Source organism: Ambystoma mexicanum, chromosome 3q (assembly GCF_040938575.1).
Source record: "Ambystoma mexicanum isolate Mex_15411 chromosome 3q, UKY_AmexF1_1, whole genome shotgun sequence".
Taxonomy (NCBI): domain Eukaryota; kingdom Metazoa; phylum Chordata; class Amphibia; order Caudata; family Ambystomatidae; genus Ambystoma; species Ambystoma mexicanum.
In genome coordinates this window covers 476,929,527-476,954,361 of record NC_090926.1, presented here as the reverse complement: position 1 = coordinate 476,954,361, position 24,835 = coordinate 476,929,527, and the positions used below count along the sequence as shown (strand labels likewise).

General features: G+C 41.5%; 1 protein-coding gene across 2 annotated transcripts in view; it reads left to right on the top strand.

Annotated features, from left to right (window-relative positions):
* Positions 1-24,835, top strand: part of GABRB2 (gamma-aminobutyric acid type A receptor subunit beta2) — a 1,186,575-nt gene that overhangs the window by 1,119,550 nt on the left and 42,190 nt on the right. The gene's annotated exons all lie outside the window — the stretch shown is intronic.

Genomic DNA, 24,835 nt, shown 5'->3' with positions numbered 1-24,835 from the left:
CCCATTTGTAGGGAAAGAAATTATATTATAAAGGTTTGAATTAAGTTCAGTCTGGCACGATTTTGCAGACAACCTTTCTCAAATTCAGGAAGGTATAACATTTCGGGATAGAATGCACAGAACCATAACAAAGCAATATCTTCAGGAGCCAACATAAGTGTGAACGATGATCATACAACGTTTGGTAATTTAATTAGGAAAGTTCGACAGTGGGCCTATGCATACAGCCTACACCAACAACATGTGAACAATGCATATATTGGATATTATCAAATGGAATCATTTTCTGATTCTGGGGTGGCATGATTACACATTTTCATCTTCAATTTATAAAAATAACACTCTCTTTCCTGATTGGTCTAAGTCAAGGAAGCATTGCTCACTTCTAAAAAAACAGAAACAAAACATTAATAGCCATCGGCATCGTCTCAGAAGGATAGCTCATCGGCAACATGCTCGCCTTGGAAGCAAGACGACATGGAGCAACACAGTTTTGATGCCCGGGTCTGTGCTTAGAAACCTCTTGGTATTAAGCACATTATAAATAACCAATCATCATTGCAAGTTGGGAACTGTAGTAGCATCTAGGTTGTTTTCCAATCTCGTTGCTGCCTCCGGCCTACAACCGGGGTAAAATGTACCCTCACCTGCTTAGGACTCTGCACACAAGTGCAAGAAGCCTCATTCAACCGCTTGATTCGTGATTGAAATTGCATCTTAGTGCCAGGCTCATATCCTTCCTCGTGCTTCTGATGTATTCTGATGTGTTTTAGGATCTGACCACATTGATATTTCCAGTCTCTTAGGGCCGATATTCTTTTCCCTGTCTCATTTCCCACCAGGATTTTGAATGGTGGTAAATTCGCTTCTTCAGAAGTTTTCCTAAAGAGCAGTAGCTTGTTCCATATGATCCTTGCATTCAGAGTGGAAATTCCTACTTCGTATAGGACACAAGCAGTCAGCGTACTTTGGGGTATTTGGAGAATTTTCTTTCAAAAAAATCCTTCGCACCTGGACCATATCCTGTGGTCACAGCCAAACATGTTTTCTGCCCCATAAATTAGGATTGGTGTAATTTTATTTTGGTAAAATTTTCTCACTGACTCGCATGTGAATTTCCCAAATTTCTTCTGCAATGCGCTTCCTTGTGAGGTTAATTGTCTGCAGCTGTTTAAGATTTTTTTCACCATTGGTTCGTCATTTATACTGGAATTAATCGTTGTACCCAAGTACCTGGTGTATTGTGCTTTTTCCAGTTTCTTTGTTCCCACGAACCAGCTTGATCTGTACTTGTGGAATTTCCTTCCTCTTTTGTTCTCCAAAACCATAATTTCAGATTTAGCTACATTTATTTCTAGCCCGAATTCTTCTGTGTAAATCTCTAAAGCTGACAATTTTCTCTGTAAGCCGATTGGCGTACGATCTAAGATCACCATATCGTCGGCGTATAGGATGTGGTGCAGCTGGAAACCATTGATGATTGGTGGGAATGAAATCACGTTCGCCAGGGCACTTCCAACCTCCGAAATATAGAAATTGAACAGGGTTGCCCCTAGCAAGCAGCCCTGTTTAACACCTGTCATTGTGGGTATTGATTTAGACAGATTTCCATCACTGTCTAGCCTTACTGCAGGTGTCTGAGTAAAGTTCTTTAATAGCCGCAATTAGACTCCCATGACAGCCCCTCTCTTTTAATTTGCGCCACAGGATTTCCCTATTTACTCCATCGAACGCATTTGCCATGTCGATGAATGCCAGGTAGATGTTCTGACCTGTTCGTATGGCATCTATTTTTAATAGATTTAATATTAGGAGATTTGTGCTGCAGCCCACTCCTTTCACAAACCCGGACTAACGCTCGTCATAGATCTTTTCTTGACTAATCCATGTTACGAGTTGTTTGAGGAGCTGGGTTGCGAACACTTTACCTATGACATCAAGAAGGGCTATGGGTCGATAGTTTGCTAGCTCAGATCGTATTCCTTTCTTGAATATTGGAACGATTATTCCTGATTTCCAAGTTGTAGGTATCTTTCCTTCTTTTATTATTGCTTGAAATAGAATATAGCAGAATTCCGACCATTCATCGATATTTTCTTTAAGATCCGCATTAGACAGGCCGTCAGGTCCTGCGGCTCTCGACGCACTGCTCTTTAGAATTGAAGTTTTAATGTCCACTCTGTCTATTTTTAAATCCCATGGTACTTTCTATCTAGTTTCTGAGTTAGCTGGATAGGATAACCTAAAGGCAATTTATTTGTTGTTTGCTTGTTAGACACTTATACACGAAATACAATTCTGTTTCAAAGCGCCCACAGGGCAGGTGGGAGGGAACATGGGGTAGCAGTACAATTAAAAACAGACAATACAATTAAATACAAAAAATACAGTGGGCAAAGGGACGGACAAACCTCCTATGCCTTGTGAGTATTCAGAACGTGCAAGTGTAAGAAGGAAGAGGGCAGTGTGGTAGGTGCTTTGGTTTCTGTGCTCGAGGGTGAGCCAAAGATGAAGTGCAGGGTATTGTAAGTGCTATGTACCAAGAGCCGTGTTGGGTGGAAAGTGTGAATCTCCAGTGAGGAAGGTGCCTTTTCTGTCTAAGGTCCCTCAGGGGCCAGTTTTACACTATCAATTCTGTTAGTAACTAAAAGGGATAAAGGAAATGGCCATTCCAGACACTTTATCCAACTTAGGGCTCCATCAGGAGTTGGGCGGTATCCCGCTGGTAAATCTGCCGGAATACCTCCCTTTCTTTTAAGTCCATTGGACTCAATGGGGCATTGTTGGCGGTAATTGTGCTGAAAATAGACAGAAAGTCTGCAGATTTACCTCCAGCTCAGAGGTGGAAGTGAATCCTCCAACTTTCCACCTAACGTGTAGTTAGGCAGTGCAGTAATGAAACGATGACGCTATCGCCCAACTCGTAATGAGGCCCTTAATCTCTTTCCTATCATGCCCTGATTTTTGTTTTCAATGTTTCTGGATCAAATTCCCCCCCTCTCTTCTCTCTTGCATCCAACTCCACCCACCTCCTCTCCTTCGCCATGTGTCTTCCTCCTCTGTCTCCTTGGTGTCTGTCATTCCTCCTAATATATGCCGCTATCCTTCAACTCCTCCCTGTATGATCCTAATGCTCCCGCTCCACACTACTACCTCCTCCTCAAAGCTACTACTCCCTCCTACACACTACTACTGCTTCCACTCTAATACTTCCCAGCCACACTACTATTTCCTCCTCCACACTACTATTACAACTCCACTCTACCAAATACTCAGTCACCCTACTTTCGCTCTCACATGCAATTTGCACTCACTCTCTAGAACATCATCTAACACATACACTCACCAACCTTTTACGCACACCCACAACCGAGTAACACCTGCTTTCACCAACTTATACATAACTTTTTTCAACAATTATTCACCATCCTTCCTCATGTTGGTCTCTTGGTCTGACACCTCATCTTCCTCTCGCCTCACCAGAAAAACCCACAAAAGTACTATTTCCAGTTTTTAAAATTTTTTTATTCTCCCGCTCTCCCCCACTGGTTTTCTAGCCCTGGCCATTCTGGGTTCCATAGACATTTTTTTTAAATAAAAACAGGCGAAAATGATAAATCCAGCATTATAAAAATAACCAAAGTCCAATAATGTCCAATAATGTCGAACAAGTGGAGTAGGGGTCGTGGGTGTGTCCCCTGCTCCCTTTGATTGACATTATTGGACTTTGGGGATTGCAGGGTTTTCCCCGCTTCCATAAAAAGGAAAGCGTTGGACAACAAAAGTTTAAAAAACAAAAGGAAAAACAAAAGCACCCTGTCGTGGAAGTCCCACCTCTAGATGGGGAGGCGGAACTTGCATCGCAGTGTGAGCTCTGTGGAGAAGGAGAACAGGTAAGTTGGGCACTGCAGGTAAGTATGTAAGTATTAAGGGTAAGGGAGCTGAAGGGAGGTGGGATAGCGGGCGGGGGTGATGTTCATGATTATTACCTTTTCGATAATTTCAAATTCGTAATTTTCGGACATCACCTACATCCAACCATTCTGGCCATGTTTTCCCCACACAGGAGGTGTTACAATTCCATAAAATAATAAGTAGTGGGTATATTTTGCAGGCTCTCTGTGAACCCAATAAAGTATGATAAAAAGAGCACAGGTGCCACCATGCACCAATGACATATGCCCGCTACACAGAAAATGCTGGTATGCATTGCCACCTCGCTGAAGTGTATACAAGCCAAATTCTCCATATGTAAATTGTGAATGCCATTAATAAAATGTTTGGAACATCCTGTCTTGATAAACGTAAACATAGCTTACTCCATGACACAGCATAAAAAGCCATTTGTAGGTCTGCAAACAATAGATGTAAGGATTGTTTAAAGAGTGCCATTCATTGTTGGTACAATAAATTGTGATGAAAAGCCTAATCTACCTTGCTCAAGCCCAGTCTATAATTGGGTTGCAAGACAGAACAAGCACCATTCCATGATTCATGATATTTAGGGGAACATTCCCCTACACCTTTACTAGTGCATCTCAAGTTACAGTTCCATGATTATATACTACATTGTGGCCTTCCTTTTGAAACAATCGGCATGATTTCAGCAGTCCAACCATGAGGGCTACCACTATTTGTACATATTGCATTAAACAATTTGCAACGATAAGGCAGCCGAGTTTTGGTCTCAAACATGTGATGAAAAATGCAGATATATGCAAATGAACACCTGATCAAAGTTGATGCCAAATGTAATTATAAGTGAATGTAAATTAGAAAAGTACACTTACCAAAATGACTTAAAACCTTGTTAACACTGCCAACAGTGTATTTATGTTTCACAAGCATACGTTACATCAAAGAAATGATGATTGAAGTGTGTGATTCTTAATTGTTTTAAGGGTGCACATCTATGTCGGTTATCTTTTGAAGATTGAAAAAATGAGCTTGGGTGTGAAGGTGAGCCTGGCTCAGCTTAGCAGATCATTGCACGGGGGAGGGAGTGGGGAGGGGCGGGGGTCCGAGTGCCGAAGAAGATGGCCACAAAGCGGGAGAGCCCTGAGCACTGAGGAGAATTTTCATTTTGATAAGTACGCCGCCGGTCAACATATATTCATAAATCTCATTTTATGACTTACCCAATGCTTTGCCTTGGCTATGGAACAGTTACAAAATGCTGCTCATTTTTAATCTCCTCTATAGCAATGCTCCCGTACCGCATGTGTCTCCTTAACAGTGCCGTTATTCCCACGGAACCCTTGACAACTACTTGGACAATAAATCGCAATTGCTGCTTGTAAATCTTAATTATGGCACATGCTTGCGTCGTGCGATTGTGCCCTACAGAGATGTTCTTCAGCAGCTCCCCGGTCTTCTCTCTAGGGCCCCACAGTCCTCACTAGTAAGACGCAGGAAACCTCTCAGCTGGAAGGTGGGCGAGGCCTGCAGCAGCGGCCTTGCGTAAGGAAGTATCCCACACGTCTAGTTAGCTGACTCGGATGATGCGAGCAAGGTAACCCGCTTGCAATGAAGTAACGTTCTATTTTCACCACGGGCGGTAAGCAGGAAAATGTTACCTACAAATCACTCTGTCAGCTCCTTTTTAACACTAATGATACAGAGTTAAATGTTTGAACCAGTGTTTTAACACAATTGGAATTCAACTAATGAATTCTCTTGGATTCACTGACTAAACAGTCACACTTAGATCCCAACTAATGTAGTGCTATTTTTCAAACACTTAAATGCTATGCTTGTTTAGATGACTTTCTAATTCAAGTTGTATACATTTGTGGAATTCTACTTTTGAATCCTTTTTGACCTCCTGACAAAACATATTACCTTGGATGCCAATTCTTCCTCTGTTCATTAACTCTTTCTGACCATTCCTAACATATCCTGTATTATCTGCCTTTTGAGTTGTGTTTCTTAAATTTATTCAGCAGAGCAAAGTAATGAGTTTTTAAAATGCCAAATTCCTAACTTCCCCTTTCATTTGTGACATGCAGCTGGATCTAATTAACTTACAATCTTAGTAGAGTATACCTGCGATATTTCACCAGATTTGGCACTCCAAATTCCAGTTAAACTCCAAACATGGCTGATGCTACTAGAAACAAGCCTGCTTCTAACAACACTTTATTCAATGCATGTATGGAGGAAATCCTAGGATAATTTAGTAATATTTGCTCCCCTATCTCCACGTTGGATATCCTCTCTTCCTCTATTCAAAAAGAACTGAAAGACTTAAAAAATGACATCAATTTGCCTCCAAACCCATGTCCGGGTCCGTGGTGTCAGAATGGGGACTTAACGGGACATTCCGACCCTGGCAGACCCGGTAAGTCCACATTTCGAAAACCATTAGACCTGCTAAGGGACCTCAGAATGCAGAGGTAGGGTTTAACAGCACTGACATCCTTACCGGTGCGGTTAACCCCCTACCGCCTACCGCCGTACTCATAATGACCCCCATCGTCCGTTAGACCCTGCAACAATGATCATTACAATACTTGATGATCCCACTAATGAATTCAAATATCCAAATAAACTCCATAATTTACTACAAGCACTTAAATCAACACCAATGGATACTTCTTTTTTGAATCCTGTAACCAATCCTTCTGCACCAGATTTTCAACCGTCTGTGTCGGCTTTCAGAATTCCCAAGAATCAGGACACCAAATATACTCCTAAATGCAGCAGATCAACTTCTTCAATTCCATTGGACATCCCTTCAGCCTCAACTCATATCAGAGACAAATCAAGATCTCCCATAAGATCCATTGATCCCTCACTCTCAACTTTGCAAACTTAATCAACTTTAAATGTGGATTTCATCATGCCGTTATCCTGGCCAATTTATATCTTATCACCTTGTCAATCAGTTAGATTCAACCCTCCATAGTTCAACTGATTATACAGCATACTCAAACCTTCTTAATTAAATTTGCTAATCCCTCCTTGGTTCTTACCTCTCTTCACTGTGGTTATTCCATTTCCGTAATTTGGCAACCCCTATGAGTCTCTTGATTGCTCATTTTCCAACTAACCTCATCTCTACCGTTTTGTCATTTCTTATTCACATATATCAATTTGTATTCATTGTATGTATACCTACATGTCTTTCCTCCCATTGTTTTCTTCCCTCCCTTATGTCTTCCCCTTTTACTCCCAATTCATGGTTATACTCAGTAATTCCTACTCCATTGATCGCTCAAAACTCTTTAAAGTCTATGCATGGTTACACATTAATGATTACTATCTATATGCATTACATTTTACTTTGTCAGTTTAATGTGCTCCAATGTCTGTTAAACTTCTCACATTGAATGTAAAGGAGTTGGGCCATCCCATTAAACGCAGTTGTTACACCTTTGTGCTGATGGTCACTTTGGCAACAACGACGAGTGTGTAATGTAATGCAATCTCACTCACCTATCATGGCCGACTGCTCTGAAGCCAACTCTGCAAGCAACGTTACAGATGTCGTACGCTTCTTGCATTCGTACCCACACGATCATGTGACTCCATATAGTGCTACCAGGAAGTCAAGCACTTGCGTTGCTACTCTCCAGCACGGCGCTTCATATGTTCGTTCCTAGGAACAAATGCTTTATTCCTAACTATACTTTCCCTTGAGTCTGATTCAGTCTATAATCCTCTTTTCTTCTATCATTTGCTCCTTAGAACCCCTCTCTTGTTCAGACCACCTATCGATCCACTCTTCAATTTGCTGTGTCCCTTTGCTGAACCCTGTACAATCGTCGGGAAGTGAGTTTCCTGGGGGATCCCATTTATCTATTCCCTTTGCTCTCTCCGACTCCAACAGCTCATTACTAATCTCTGGCTTCTGTTTCCGGAAACGGTCTTCCTATTTCTTAGGTATACCGAACCGCTCCTCATCGGAATATACCCTGAGTATTGCTGAATTGCTAGTATGTCCGTCTCAGGAGTAAGTGTAGTTTTCTATTCAATCTGAACTCATAACTTTCATTCTGTGTACAGATACTTACCTCTACTATCTCCTGCTCAGGACGAATCACGCCCAGAGCCGGTTTCCTGACTACAGCAGGACAGACCCCAGGAAGTCGATTACCAAACTGATCCACCTCCGTGTCAAAGCAGGGTTTTTCTTCCCAGGAGGGTTTTGCCTGGGAGTTGTGTTTCCTCCTTTGCCGAGATTTCTGTTCGGCAGGGAGGGAACATGGTTTCCCGGGAGACATTTTAATTCAACAGTGTTGCCGTCCTCGGAACCTGCCGGCTGCCCAGGTTAGTGATACCCACTAATTTTGCTGTCTATTGGAGTACAAAAGTATATTAATTCAGAGGCGTAAGAGTTAGTGATGCCTAAAAATATATAACAAAAAAAAAAAGAAAACATTTAGGTTACATAACCTTCATTGCAAACTGGGCAGACAGCAGAATTCCGATGAAACAAAAGATGCAACAATTAATGGCTGCAATGCAGTCAATGTCTCTGGAGATGCAATCTGTGAAGCAAGACAATGCACAGTTGCGACAACAAGTCGCTCGAGCTTTTTCTGAGACTCCCCCCTCAACCTTACATACCTGCAAGTATGATGGAGATCCTCACAAACTCAAAGAATTCCTTGAAAGTTGTACAGTTCAGTTTACCTTTAAAGCCCGTTTTTTCCCGACTGATAAAGATAAGGTGGGGTATTTGATCTCACATTTAACGGATCCAGCATTGGCCTGGGCGACTCCTTTAGTGACTTCTGGGATCACCATATTAGATTCGTACCCGGCCTTTACCAATAGTTTACGATCTATGTTTAGCCAAGAGGAGTTATCTGTTACTACTCAGGAGAAACTATTAGATTTAAGACAGGACAATAAAGACCTCATGACTTACATCACTCTATTCAAACAATTATCGGCTGAAACTGGTTGGCCGGATGATGGTCTCCTCACCTTATTCCACAGAGGACGTTCTGAGGAACTGAAAGATGAAATTTCTGAAGTGCCTCGACCAGCCAATTTAGCGGATATGATTACACTTACTATTCAGATCGATTACAGCATCCACGAACGCTCCCATGAGAGGAAGAAGGGGAAGACCAATAAACCCTTCTCCGAATCTCAGTCTCCTATAAGCAAACCTCAGGCTACTGAAGAACCTATGCAGATAGGGATAGCTCAGGGTCCTTTGTCTGCTAGTGAAAGAGAACGACGAATGAGTCAGGGATTATGTATGTACTGTGGGGCTTCTTCTCATGTACTAAGGGATCGTCCCATTGTTCCTCCTCGTCGGACACGGAATCCGATGCAGGGAAATGCCAAGACCCTGCTGTAAGGGGAAGCACGGCAGGAGGTACTAAAAACGAGTTCCCCAAAGAGAGTAGGTACATCTTTGGAAGCCAACATGACCGAACACCCTATGTTGGTACTTTCCCTGGTCATCACCTTACCGGACCTGGTGCTACAAGGAGTTTCGGCGTTGATAGATAGTGGAGCAGCTGGCAACTTTTTGGACGAACTGTGGGCAGCTAAGCATGGGATAACCAGACCCGCCAAGTCCTGTATAACTCCCATTCAGGGGGTAGACGGGTGCCCTCTGAGCTCCAGGCCCATTAGAGAACAGACAACCCCTATAACATGCTTGATTGCCGCCCACAACGAGACATTGGTATTCGACCTGATTAAGACTGCCCATTTCCCCATCATATTAAGGCTACCATGGACCCACAATCCCTTTATAAATTGGGCTGCGGGAACTTTGTTCTTGGGTTCTGAATATTGTCTATCCCACTGTCTTTCTCACTCCTCAGTTGGTATTCAAATTCCTTCAGTGATGGTAGAACCTGCTGTAGTTCCATCGATTGGCATGTTAGGCGAAATCCCGGTGTGCCACCAACAATTCAAATCAGTATTTTTACAGCCAGATTTCCCTAAATTACCTCCTCATCGTAGGGATGATTGCCACATTGATCTACTCCCGGATCAACCCATACCCTTTGGTCGAATGTACATATTATCGCAGCAAGAAAAGAAGGCTCTCAAAGAATATCTCCAGACGAATCTACAAAACGGTCTTATAACAGAATCTAAATCGCCAGCAGGAGCCTCTTTGTTTTTTATCACTAAGAAGGATTCAGAAGAACTAAGGCCATGGATAGATTATCGAGGACTAAACAAGGTCACTATAGCTGATAAATACCCAATGCCACTAATCCCGGACATTCTTGAAGCCGTCCAAGGGGCTTCTCTCTACACCAAGCTGGATTTACGCGGGGAATAATATCTGATTCGTATCGCCCCTGGCGATGAGTAGAAAACTGCATTCCGGACACCATTCGGTCATTACGAATATCGAGTAATGCCGTTTGGATTAGCCAATGCTCCTCTGTCTTTCAGTGATTTATGGATCACCTATTCGCTGACGTCCTCCTTCTTCATGTAATCATCTAACTGGACGATATTCTTGTTTTTTCACAAAATTTAGAGGAACACATCAAACATGTCAATCTAGTTCTGGACCGTCTTAAAGCCAACCAACTATTTTGCAAAGTGGCAAAATGTGAATTCCACAAGAAACAAGTTACTTACCTAGGGTTTGTTCTGTCAGCTCAATGAATTTCTATGGACCCCAGAAAGATTTCAGCTGTTTTGGAATGGCCTCCCCCTACTAACATCAAAGAGATTGAACGATTTTTGGGGTTCACACATTTTTACCGGAAGTTCATCCCAGGTTTCTCTAAAATCATTCTTCCCATCACCAGTCTTCTGAAGAAAGGAAACGCTTTTGTATGGGGCGATCCCACTCAAAAGGCATTCACTGAACTCAAGGGTCTTTTCACTTCCACTTCCTTCTTGCTAACCAGTCACGTCCATTCATTGTTGAGACAGATGTGTCTCACCACGCTCTAGGAGCAGTCCTTTTGCAATAAGACGATCTGGGAGAAGAAAGACCAGTCGCATATCTGTCCAAAACCTTCTCTTCCTCAGAAGTAAATTTTTCAGTCCTCAAGAATGAACTGTTGGCAGTCAAGAGAGCCTTTGAAGAGTGGAGACATCTTTTGCTGGGCTCGGTTCACCCGGTGGAGGTCTGTACCGATCATCGCAACCTCAAAGTTCTGCAACAGGCTCACACCACTAATAATCAACAGCCTCGGTGGGCCCATTTTTTCTTACCATTCCGGATAGAATTTACTTTCCTTCCAGGAAACCAAAATCTACGAGCAGATGCTCTTTCCCGAAAGGATCCTCCTATCAAGAAGTTTCACCCGGAGCTGCTCTTTCCTAGAGCTAAATTTCTGGCTACTATTACTGATTTTCTACAGGTACTCAGACAAGAAACAGCACGCCTTGATCCAATCTGAAGAACCTATCTAAAACCCATTTACTTACCAAGGACAAAGGGTACTACTTCTTCAAGGATCAAGTTTTTGTCCCAACCCCGATGCTTCAAAGGGAAGTACTTTTCATGTGCCATGATTCAAAGGCGGCAGGGCATCGAGGTTATCAAACCACACTTGATTTAATTTCACGTCATTTTGGGTGGCCAGCTTTGACCAAGGATGTACAAGATTATGTATCAGCATGCACCATTTGTCTACAATCCAAAACTCCCCAGAGCCCACCTTTTGGTTTACTTACCTTTATGCCCATTCCGGACAAACCATGGCAAGTCATATCCACAGATTTCATTGTGCATCTCCATCTTTCTTCAGGCTACACCACCATTATGGTGACTATTAACTATTTTACGAAGATGGTTCACTTCACCCCTCTAAACAAACTCCCTGGGGCAGCTCTGATGACAAAGATCTTTATGACCGAAATTTTTGCCAGACATGGTCTTCCTAACACCATCGTATCTGACCGGGGTCCCAATATACCTCACAATTCTGGAAAGGAATAGGCCAGGTGCTAGGGATAAAAAGAGCTCTCAGCTTAGGTTATCATCCCCAAACTAATGGACAAACAGAGCGCCTCAACCAAACATTAGAAGGCTATTTACGTTGTTTTGTTTCGGCTGCACAAGACAATTGGGAGATCTCTTGCCTTTGGCAGAATATGCTTACAACAATGCCAGACATTCGGCCCTGAAGACCAGTCCTTTGTTCTGCTCCTATGGCTTCCATCCGTCATTTGAACCTTCAGTCTCTAAGTCTTCTTCCAACTGTCCAGGATTAGATGGCCTTATCAACAGTATTCATAAGGGACATCAGCTCGCTCGAATAAGTCTGCAAGCTGCTCAAGATCGAGCTAAACGTGTAGCCGACCGTCGTCACCAAGACTTATCATCCATTCAAGTTGGCGGTGCAGTCTGGTTATCTGCCCGCTTCCTCCCTAGACATTTGGTGTCATCCAATCTATAACCCAAATATTTCGGACCATTTAAAGTGGTATAATTGGTCGGACCTGTTGCGGTCCGATTGCCGTTGCCTTCCTCTTGGGTCAGTATCCATCCAGTCTTTCACAAATTAATTAAGGTAGGTCTCTGTTGAACCCTGCTCTTTCTAAGAGCTTGGGTTCAGAAATGACAACTTATTCACGATTTTGGTGAATTTCGCAATATTGGTTTTGCACCAAATCTTACACAGAGGTACACACCCTCTCTGGGCATATTACAGTAAGTTGTGAGGTTTCTAACATAAACACAGCAGCTACAATATTAATAATTACGGGGCTTGGCCTCAGAACATCCCACGGATGTCAGTTTATTCTCAAATTGTGAGTGCATTTGTCATATTAAGAATCTCAAAATTGTACATTTCTGTCAGCTTAATACAATATTTTAGAAAAATTTTCCTTAAACACATATTTGGTGCAATATGAAATCCACAACCCAGTCTGGCCCACCCCTAGAAGCTTGGTGAGTCAGATGGTCACATGTCTTGCTTCTCCCAGAGCAGTGTTGACATTTACAGCTCAAATCAGCATATTCTTTCATCCCAAAGCCCCCATTGTTCCTTCCTCCAGGGCTGCAGAGAACATCTCCTCCTCTCCTAATTTACATGTCAATGTGATATCCTGTGCTGTTGGTGGTCAGAGCAGGTGTGAAGGCTTCCCAGGGACAGAAGGCCTCTTGAACTTTTAATTAACTCAGATTACTGTTTAGCTTCTGAAATACAGGTCTCCTGTCAGAATTTAGATCGCCAGCACCAGTCAGTGGTGAGCCCCGGTACTGCACCCATTTTTGACAGCTGCCTTGAATTCATATCTTTACAAAGGGGATTCAGCTTGGTAGCATAGGATTCTCGCTGATATTGTATTGATGTGGATTCCTGCAGTGGAGTAATGTAAATCACCCAACAAGAAGTTGTATCCTTTTGGTGGTTTTGCGCACTAATCTCCTGTGTTCACTGACATGGAAAAAGTGGGTGGCAGCCTATTTTTCATGTTTTCCCTGCACACTTTCTGGTGATTTCCGGCAAGCAGCATGCTTTCTGGCGGCCATTATGATGTTTCCGCTGCCAGTAATGCACAATGATGTTGCAGGGCTTGGATGAGTGGGTTCAAACATCCCACAACCCCTTGCATATTAAACTCTGAAATTGGCCCCATACCCATCTCTGATCATGCCCCAGTATCCACTACCATTGAATGGACTTCCTCCAATAAATTCTCTCTAAATGGAGAGTCAATGTATTCCTCCTTAAATATAAAACCTTTATAAACATAACCAACACCCTCATTAATTTAATAATCGTCCTGAACACACATCTATGCATAATAACTGGGATGCTTTTTAAGCTTCAGTCCATGGATTCATAATCCAATATGTTTCCATCACAAATAGGAACTCTGAATACACTTATAACACCCTTTTAGCATCAATAGAAAAGCCTTGAACAATATATTATGCACACCCAGATCCTAACATTTTGAAAGACCTTATGATTAAACACATTGAATTCAATAAAATCAGCACTGATAAAGTAGCTAATTCTATTTTTAGAACCAGAACCAAATTCCACAATGGAACTAAAAAAGCAGGCAAAATGCTACCCTATCTTAAGGAAAAAAAAAGAAAAATCTCATATAACACATATAATTTCCCCTGAAGGTAACAGATTAACTGACCCAAAAGACATAGAGACATAAACAATGCTTTCCTTGATTTCTACTCTAATTTATATACTTCTGATTAACTCTTTCTTTGTAGCAAACAAGAAAGCTAATCTCTCAGAACCGATTGACCTTTCCCTCTAATGTAGCATCTGCCCTCCTTTCCCTAATTGCTAAAAAGCATTTGATTGCGTTTCCTGGTCTTTCATGCTCCATGCTTTAACCTGGCATGGCCTTCTTTCTAACTTCATCAACCTAATTCTTTACTCTTCTCCTACCTCTGCATTCTTATCAATAATTCTATTTCCTCCTCATTTTGAATTGAAATAGGAATTCATCAAGGCTGTCCACTTTCTCCCCTATTATTTGATCTTGCTTTAGAATCCCTCCTTCAAAACATTAGAATGAAGTTGGATGTTAAATGTATCTCCATAAATAATATAGAAATCAAACTCTTCGCTTACACCAATGATATTCTAATCTACCTTTCTGAACCTGCCTCATCCATTCAATATTTAATATCTAAAATAAATAATTATTCTAAAGTTTTTGGATATAAATAGAATGTTGATAAATCGGAGGTCATGCTTGTAACATAACTAACACTCCCTTTCTGGGTCATCTTGGCAATCATCTCATATTAAATACTCGGGTCCTTTTATCGCCAAAGACATCTACACTATTATAAATCTTAATTCTAACCATCTAATATAAAAAAGTCACAGCAATGACTGAAAGATGGTCACCTCTTTTTTTTTTTTGGTGGGGGCGCTTTGACACTATCAAAATAATGATTACCCCTATTATCCTCTATTCATTATCCATGATCCCCAATGTAATTCACACCTCCTTCTACAAAATCTTGACTCCCTTCCTATTAAATTTCTATGAAATCATAAAACACAGCGCATTACCATCAACAAATTAAGACTTCCCAAATCCGTAGGAGGACTAAAGTGTCCTAATTTCCAGTTGTATCATAAACCTTTCATCTTAAAACAATTAGCCATGTTTAAGAATTATGTATCCAACCCCAATAATATTCTGCTATGGATTAATATTGAAGCCAGGCATAGATCTCCACTCTCCCTTCCCCACTTTCTACCAACTACATCTTTGTCCAATATTAATACTTTCCCTTACCAACACTTTTTCAAAATCATTTGGAATACATTTCCAGCCAATTATTTCACTAAAGTTAATCCTGATTACACTTTTCTTTGATTTAATAAAGCAAATTTTACCATATCCAATCCCTCTACTATATAGTTGGTATACCTCAGGGATAATATTTACCAAACAATTAATCCGAACTCAGAAATAGTACCCTTCTTGATGATTTGCTCACAATATAATATTCCTGTTTCGGATCTTCCCTTTTACAATTCCCTTATCAAATCAATCACTAAATCTCTACTAATCGTCAAACAGAAATCCCCCATCCTTTTCTAAACCTTTTAATCATTAATTATTCTATTAAGGCTGCCAAACTATATATGTTCCTAAAAGACCCTCCCTCCCCAAACTTACTTAACCACAATACTATTAGACAGTGGGAAGTTGATTGGAATCTTAAACCCTCCTTAGATCATTGGACACAAATTTGGACAGTTTGTCAATCTATGTCCCCGGCCACCAAGCTTACCCAAACATACTGTTTCATGTTCCACCAAGCTTTTCTGACCCCCTTACATATTGCCAACACTTTAGATTGTTTATCAAATCATTGCTGGTCATGTTTGCAACCAAATGCAGATTGTATTCATTTAATTTTCAACTGTAAATATGTTCATGCCTTCTGGTCTAAAGTTTGGTCACAAATGCAATCAATTGTTCTTTTAACAGAGCCACTAACACTTGCTAATCTCATGATTGGTTCTATAGTTAATCCTGTTATAAAACAAATTGACTCTCCTTCTCTGTTTAACTTGTTTGTGAATATTGCTTTTCAAAATATTACTTGCAATTGAAGAAATACTGCAAATCTCTTGCTCAATACATGGTGGAATTCTATTTGTTCCATCCATCGAATAGAACAATGCCATGCTTCTTCATTTGATTATTCTCACAAATTTAATTCTCACAAATTTAATGTCAAATGGAATAGGTTCATACATTGGGCCTCATCACGACCTCGGCGGTAACCCTTAAATCCGGCGGTAGCGCTATTACCGCCGGATTTAAGGGTCCGCCGAATCAGGGCCTCAGCGGATTTCGCCCCAGCTCTGAGCTGGTGTGAAATCCACAGAGAATTCGCGCTCATACCGCCGGCAGGAAATCCGCCGGCGGTATGAGCGCGAAATTTCCCCATCGAGCCCAATGGAGAATGAGGCATTCCCGAATGGGCTCAATGGGGAATGGGGACTTCCAAGTTGTGATCCCGCGCTATTAGCGCCAGGGGCTATGGCGGTCGTGCTAATAGCCCCCGCGCTAATAGCGCTAACGTTACCGCCGAGGTCGTGATGAGGCCCATTATCTTAATACTCATTATTAGATTTTTACTATTTTTCTAATGTACCCCTAGCCTACACTTTCCTAATGTTTTATGTCTTGTGTTATGTCTATAATCCCCGTTTTTTTTGTTCATCACTGTTCAATTACACTCAGTTACACGCAATTGTTGCTTTCAAAATGTTTCTACATTAATTATATATATTTTGACATTGGAAGTCATGTAAATGTTGAAAATAACTAATTTTGTTCTGTATCATTTGCCTATACTCAACTCTAAAAATAAAAAAATAAAAACATTTAAACTTGAAGGTCATTGTACTTCGATTTGGAAGATTGAAATCCTTCCTTATTGAGGTAATATAATTTCCTGTACATTGCATTGAAATCAATGTACTAAAAATCTATAAAAAGAAACTCTCTTGATAAGAGTGTGTGGTTACAGTTTTGGATTGCTTGGGCTTCCACACTGTTCATTTATGTGTCCACTGTGAAGTGCTGTTATTATAGATTTATCTAAACAGCCTCATCCGAGATTCAACTTTAAACATCTGTTTGCAACAACAGATGTCTACCCATAGGGCTAAATTAACCTGATGAGAATTAAAAAACTGTAAGAAACTCCTGTATTGATAAATCCAACGGATGTCAAATTACAGAAAAATATTCTGTGACTGAGGGCAAAATCTCATTGCAGTTTATAAATGGCCTATAATACAGGCCCTCAAAGTGCTCTTTACACAGCTCTTTAGGATGTGGTCATATGAAGTTAAAAGCTCATTTACATCTCCTTTAACTTCAACATTGCCAAAATTGATTTCCCATTTCATGAGCACAAGCCTCGTTCAATGCCGCCCAACTATTATTTTCAAATGTGCTTTCTTCTTAAGAATCAAGAATTTAAACACATTACAACAATGTTTAACTACTACTTGATTTCCATCTTCAATGACTTTCAAGGTTTGAACCACTTTTTTTTTTTAACTGTCCCTGTGCTCTTGGTTGAACCAAACATTAACTGACAAATCAAAGTTTTTCATAAATGTTCAAAGTTTGGTTTGAAAGAGCCTTGGCTTGCTTGATATATTGTAACACAACTCTCTGGAAAAAAATCTGGAACTGAAATCTATTAAAAATTGACTCAACATTGATAATAGTTTAAGATACATTGCCAGTAAGACACAATCAAAATCTAAACTGCCCCAGTTTTTATATCGTCTGCTGTTCGAAGCTGAGATTATAGTATTGTGAAAAGGTTCACCATTCAGAGTTGTGTTAATTCAATAGAGCACACAGTGCATTGTGAGCACACACACATCTTGACGTGGACATTTGAAACCAAAATCCAATTCTCAATGTTAATTAAATATAACATAGATGGGATATACTTTCAGCAATCATACAATTAGATTGTGCTGGAATGTCACCCAAAAATACCATTTCCAAGCCTGATTTCAATTTTGAATAAAATATAGAAAAAGGTCATGGAGCCAATCTACCAAGAACGTACATGTGCAAATAACCTGTTCTATGGGGAAGGTACCCACTTGGGCGGATCTACAACCAGGTTTTAGCTCACTGTACCTTTCACAGAGGAGATATATCCAATTGCATACCAGTCTGTCACAGCCACTTGGGCAGTTCAGCAACAGAATGCTGAAAAAAATAGGTGCCAACCTCAGCACCTATTTACAGCCTGGTAACATGTTGCTGATATGAGGAGGCAGAATGTTCCATAGATTGTCTTCCTCGTCATACAAAATCATTTCTGGCACTCAAACCTTTCAATTTGAATATAAAGATTTCCTAAAAGGAGTTATTGTATAAAGTCACAGCTTCCCCTCCCACTCCTTTTAAATATGTGAACAAATCATCCAGTTTGGTTATTGCCTCCTCGACCGGTCTCAGGTAGATGGTGACATTATATAACTTTATGGATATATTCCCTTTGCAAAGGAGGACGTGCACATCTGCATTCCCAAATCAATAAATGAAACACCACTTACAATGTGCTGGGAATCCCAGAACAACAAACGCTTGCTATTTATGTCACATCCAGTAACTTGTGCTGGTATATTAAACCCAAATACCATGTTTCTAAGCAATATCAAGGGGTTAGGTTTCTTGGAAGAAAATCTGGGTCAAGGTTTGCTTGATAACCCTGTGTTATGGCATTACATGAACAGGCACATGACTATTAATGTCATACCCATATAGGCAATATTCAAGATAGAAAATCGAAGGGCAGGTCGAGAGAGGGAAGATGGCCAATCAAAGATAATAAGATACTCAGTTCTCTCAATAGGAGAGGGGGAACATTCACTTGCTTATATTAGCATCTCGCCATTAGCCCGAGGAATAATAACTGGTGAGTCAGGCCTCTCATTCACTCAATGGGATCCTTGTTCAAAGCAATAAGTGCATAGTGCTCTTGAAACAGAGGTAGTCAATTTTTTTTACATAGATAGGGTGAAATTGAGAAGCAACTCAATTATTCTTATTATATTATATGCAGTGATGTGACAACATAGTTTGAACGCTTTCTCCCAGTACCCAGTGAAGATCTGATTAGTTTGAAATATCCATCACATCAGTAGTCTTGGCTAGCATACAACCCAATATTTGCCCATTCAGCTCCACCTAACATTTCATTTGGAGTGGGAGATTTCAATGGTCTCTATAAAGTGTATTCTTTGAGAGGATGTTTCTCCCTTATATAGATGGCAACTGCACCGTATGCACTGTGACTTGTGGATTTGTGGATTTGTTGATGCGTCTGTTTTTGAGTCCTAAACGCTTGCTGCTAGTCTCTTCAGACTGTTGGCATATGCATGATTTCATGGCACGCAGGCGCTTGCTATTTAGTATGCAGGAAGCCCATTAACTGACTCCATGAGCCTTAGTGTAACCGTCTTCCAAATCAATCTTCTGAAAACAGGGAACAGAAATAACATTGTTGTGTTCTGCCATTCTACTGAAGACCTTTTTCCTGGGACAGGAGATCAGCATCTTCTATTCCCCTCATCCTCTGCACCTGAAGAATGATGTTTTAAGTTATACTGCATAGATGTCAAAAAGTAACTGGCATATGCCTTTGTACACCCAATGCTAACATGAAGGGGTCATCATAGGTTCACTATCCCTCTGCCGTCAGCTAGCTTCCTTCAAAGTCAGGCCATGGGCTAACCAGAAGCTGTATGACAAAGTAGCTTGTAGGGTTATGTGTTGACTCACAAATACCGTGATAATAACAAGGGTACCTTTGGAGTTTTGACTTTGAATTTTCAGGTCAAAGCTAAGCCAGCAGTCAAACATGTTGTCACAGCAGGCCAGAGGGATGCAGAAAAATCCCTGGTGAGAAAGGTTGTGACATGTACCTGGAAAATGGGAAAGGCAGGAAGCAGCCACATTAACCATGAGGACTGAGAAATCCAAAAACATTATGTCACCTGGTTTTCCCCTGCCGCCTGACAGAGGCCATAAGGGAGAGCATAGCGGGGCCCTTAGATCAATGAGGAACTAGAAAAAAAGGGATTGGAATCTACTGATCAAAAGTCTGACAGAGAACCCAGGATTAAAGAGAGACCATTGTCATCTGCAGCCAGAGTAAGATTAATTGTGCAAAATGTCTGTTTGAGGGATCTGCTGGCAGCCATGTTGAGAGGCTGGGGTAGATATATTCAGTCTCTGGGTGCCTGCCTGCTATATTTAGAGACTAGTAGAAGTAGACTTTTGCTCCTTGTACCTGGCTGCCAATCTGACAGGAAGAAGTCAGTGTCCTCCAACTCGCTGCTATGCTGACGGGCTGATGGAAGTAGCCTCTGAAAGTGTTGTCTACTTCACATGAACTAGTAATGCCAAAAGCCCTGTCAAACCAGACAGCGCTGTGAATCCTGAGAGTGCTGTGATACCGGAAAGAATTGTGAATCCTGGAGGTGCTGTTAAGCATCAGAGCTTTGTGAATCCCAATAGAAATGTGTTCGCCGAAAGCACCTGTGACCCCTAAAAGCACTGGCAACCTGAAAGTACTATAAGGCATGAGAGTGCTTTGAATCCTGGTGGCAGCACTGTGAATTCTGAAAGCACTGTGAGCACTGTAAGCCATGGCAACAATGTGAACCCCAATAGCACTGGGAGACCTGAAAGAGCTGTGACCCTTTGGAACGTTCTAGCATCTTAGAAGGGAATTGAATCACTGAAACACTATTAGATGCAACAGGAGCTATAAGAGATCTTATATTTGCCTCTGATCTTTGTCCTGTGGTAACAGTCACATAATAGCTCCGGAAATGGGGTTTGCCTCTGATCCTATTCCAGCAGTAACAGGGAGAGGCTGATGATTCTCCTATGAATAGTAAGCATAGATAAAGACACACGGCTGATGGGAAAAGCCCTCTTACTCGTGAACTTGAAAGGCTTGAGTGCTTCTAAGCAATGTCCATGGGCTGGACAGTACCTTTGATAATGGTTCATTTTGAGACGAAGATGATAGGCTAAACAAGAAAGGTCCTGAATCATGGACTGAAGTCACTTTGAACCGTGCAAAAAAATTCCTTGAATCGAATCCTGTGTATCCTCACTTGGCGAGTGTATACCTACATATTATTTAAATAGATATATATGTATCTCTTGTCTGGCATACCATAACATTATTTTTCCAACAGTTTGACACAGTTATTGAAGACTTCTTTTTAGAATTAGTGGACAGCCATAATGAAAACTGGAATATTTGCAGAACCTCACTTGGAAATCTACAGAGATGGAGCGACGCAGTCTGTCGACTTTTAATATGACTTTAAAACTTGTAGACACACAAGAGCCAGCCAAAGACAGTCAGGTAATTCTGGACTAACATGGTCCCTGGCACTCTCCAGTGAGCGGACGTGCCTTGAGATCTCGGCACACTCATTACCAGGAAGGTTGCGCAGCTGGTTGTCCAGTCTAAGGAAAAGCATAGCGACCAACCTAATAGAGTGAGACACTGTTAGAGGCATCTCTGCCGAAGTCGGTACCACTTCATAGGAGACATCGTCTTCCTGTCCCGCAACACCTCAAGATAGCTAACATTTATCGTTAGGTTCTGTGAATCAAATTTCAAGACAAAGCTGCAAGCAGCAACTGCCAAGCGCAAAATGTGCTCTTATCGTTTTCAACGTGTGTACGCTATGGGCTTGATTCGTGGAATTTTTTGCACGTGCAAAGTGACTTTTCACTGGCACAACCGCAGGTTCCGGTTGTTGATGATTGAGAACAAACCAATTGCCGATCAGAGCTACTCATGGCTCACAATGGAAGCTGGACAAAAGCCATCGACAATGCCGGATTTGTCATGTAGCAGAAAATACAGAGACAGTGAGACATATATTAACAGAATGTTCCGTTTTAATATCAACCTATTATCAGGAATATGAACGTTTCGTACATCGAATCGAGTATGTCTCGACAATTCATTGTTGCCACTACTGCCTTACTGAAGCGATGCCTATTGCTTTATATAAGCTATGGAATATCGCTCAGAATGTGTCTGTAACTGTTGGAAGCGTGTAAAATAGTTGTAGTTTCTAAGTATGAAGCACTCTACATTTGATCATAAATTGAATGATGATTAGTGTCTAACCTTTAAATAGTCTGGGTCCTCAGTGCCTACTAGTTAATAACCGTGACTCACACAATGGCCCTCATTAGGACCCTGGCGGATTTTTACCGCCATCGGCGGACTTTTCCGCCATGGCGCAAAGTCCCTTTACGCCATGGCGGATGGCGGACTTACCGCCCCATTCCGAGGTCGGCGGGGCGGTAAGTCCCCATTGACCCATTTACCCTTCCCCATTCCCATTTCGGCCCCATAGGGCTCAATGGGAGTGGGGAAGGTGTTAATTACGCCACCGTACACTACGGTGGCGTAATTAACACTGAGGTCCCATAGCGCCATGGATTTTTACGCCCGCAAAAAGCGGGCGGAAAAATGACCATGGCGCTATGGGAACTCGTAGTTGGCGGTAAGGGGTCGGCGCAGCTAACGCTGGCGCAAACCCCTTAGCGCCAGGGTCGTAATGAGGGCCAATGACTACTCTTGTGATTTTCATGATTATAATAACATTACTATTACCATTGAATACTGAAGCCTGTAGATGAGATTGCTTTGAAAATGTATTTATTTATTTGTATTGTCTTAGAAATTTTATATATGAATTTATGAAAATGAATTGAAAATGTATAGTAATGTTTAACTGAAAATTGACGAATGAATGGTTGCGAGATTGAATATGTACGTGTTTATTATTAATGTCAATGAAATTGTATCAGTTGTACAAGTTATTTTGAACTAAACACAACTATAAAAATAAAATCAAATAAAAAGAAAGAAACACTTAACATGCACCCACTCCCACGAGCATGAAAGGAGGAAGGGAGAGAAACAGGCATCATTCCAACAGCGGGACGACGCCGCCATAACGTGCGGACACTGATATTACGCCGGCAGACAGAAGCAGATTCCAGCAGTCACGCTCGGCAGTCTCCAGAGCGGTTATATAGTTCCTTCTGCCAGTTAATCATTCGCTTTAGTCTGGATGCAGTTATTCACTAGCTGATCAGCTGCTAGACATGCTGCCCAGCTGGAGACGCCAAGGCCTCGCTCCACTCAGGCCAGGACTCAGCGATGCACCACCATAACACACTGTGCTCTCATCTGCAAGAAAGGCATGTTAGGATCAGCGTTTCAGTGCCACTTTCAAACTGTGCGACTAAAATGCATGTCTCCCCTGCTCTCTCATACCCCGAAAACACAGATTTGCAAACCTTTTCCTCTTGAGTGCCATGGGACGTTAACCTCAGCAGGCACATATCTTTCCCGCTCCATATACCAGCTAAACAACAAGCAGTAAAACATGACTTTATCCTGGGCACGTCTGGAAATACTTGGTCGACAGTCGGGGATGTGTTTTCACAATGTCCTTCCATGCTGTAATCACAGAAACCTCCGCTGAAAGACCCTTTTGTCATGTCACAACACGTGTGTCACAAAATATGCGTTGTTTTTCCAAACAAACAAGGCTCTCTATTAAAAATTGAAACGGTGAATATTTCTTATGGTTGTACTTTATGCTGGTACTTCCCTGGTACTGTGATAGCGCTGACGCGTCCTTAGTGCCAGGTTTGCGTGTCCAACAGTCCTCTGGATCTACAGAGCCAAATACACCCAAGCAAATGCCAACCGAGTTCCTGATGCGAGAGGATGCTTAGGGCTTGAGTCATTGAATCGTTTGCGTGGTGCAAAGTGAATTCGCACTGGTGCAAAGTGACTTGCCACTGCCAACAAACACCCTGATTCATCGAACGGTTCAAAGTGTATTTTTCCAGTGCAAAGTGACTTTGCACTGACTTTGCACTGGTGAAGTCACTTTGCCCTGCAAAAATACACTCTGCACCGTCTTTGAATCAAGGTGTCTGTTGGCATTGGAAATACACTTCGCACCAGTGCAAAGTCACTTTGCGCCACGCAAGAAATTCCATGAATCAGGCCCCAAGGCTCCCATCATATCCTAAATCCTGTGGCACTTCACGGTGACTCATCAGCAGCATCCTTAGCCGATGCTGCTTGCACTTCGGCGTTATAGTTCTATTTCTATATAGTAGGCCTGATTTACAAAGCTTTTTTTCAATGGGATGGAGCCACTGTAAAATGCTTCTGTAAATCAGGGACCATGTCTCATAACGAAGCCACTATTCCCACCTCAATCAGCTTTATTTTTCGTATCAACCCTGAGTTTCATCATCCTGGGGTGAATGGGAGCTCTGTGGATTTTAATTGTTTCTTGCCGTGATTTGTTCCTAGGTATTTTTCCTCGCTTTTTATCCCAATTTTCAGGGAATTTAGTATTTCAGTGTTCATTGATGTGATATCGATTTCTTCTCACTTACAGAAGAATCATGAAACGTGTATATTAGTGCTGGTTGATTGAGTGTGCACATGCTGAATTATATGTGCTGAACTGATTTACTATGTCTCTCTCTGCAGGGTGGTTGAGAAAAGGGTTTCTTTTTTTTAATGTCACTTCATTGCTTTCAATCCTTCTCTACTGTCTCAATGTTGAGTTTGACCTCACAATGTCACAGACGCAGACTTGTTACTGCCTCCTCCTCCGCCAGCATCTGTCGATCTTAATGTGGTGCCAAGGTGCGCACACCTTCTGTTTGTCGTCCAAGTTTCTTTTCCACATGACAATACACATGTTGGGTCCCTGTTTTTTTTTTTTTTGCTTTTGTTCATATTGTGGCTGATTACTAAACCTGAAGAGATGAATGGACTGAAGAAGAACCTATAGCCACGCGATGTGTCTTTGTT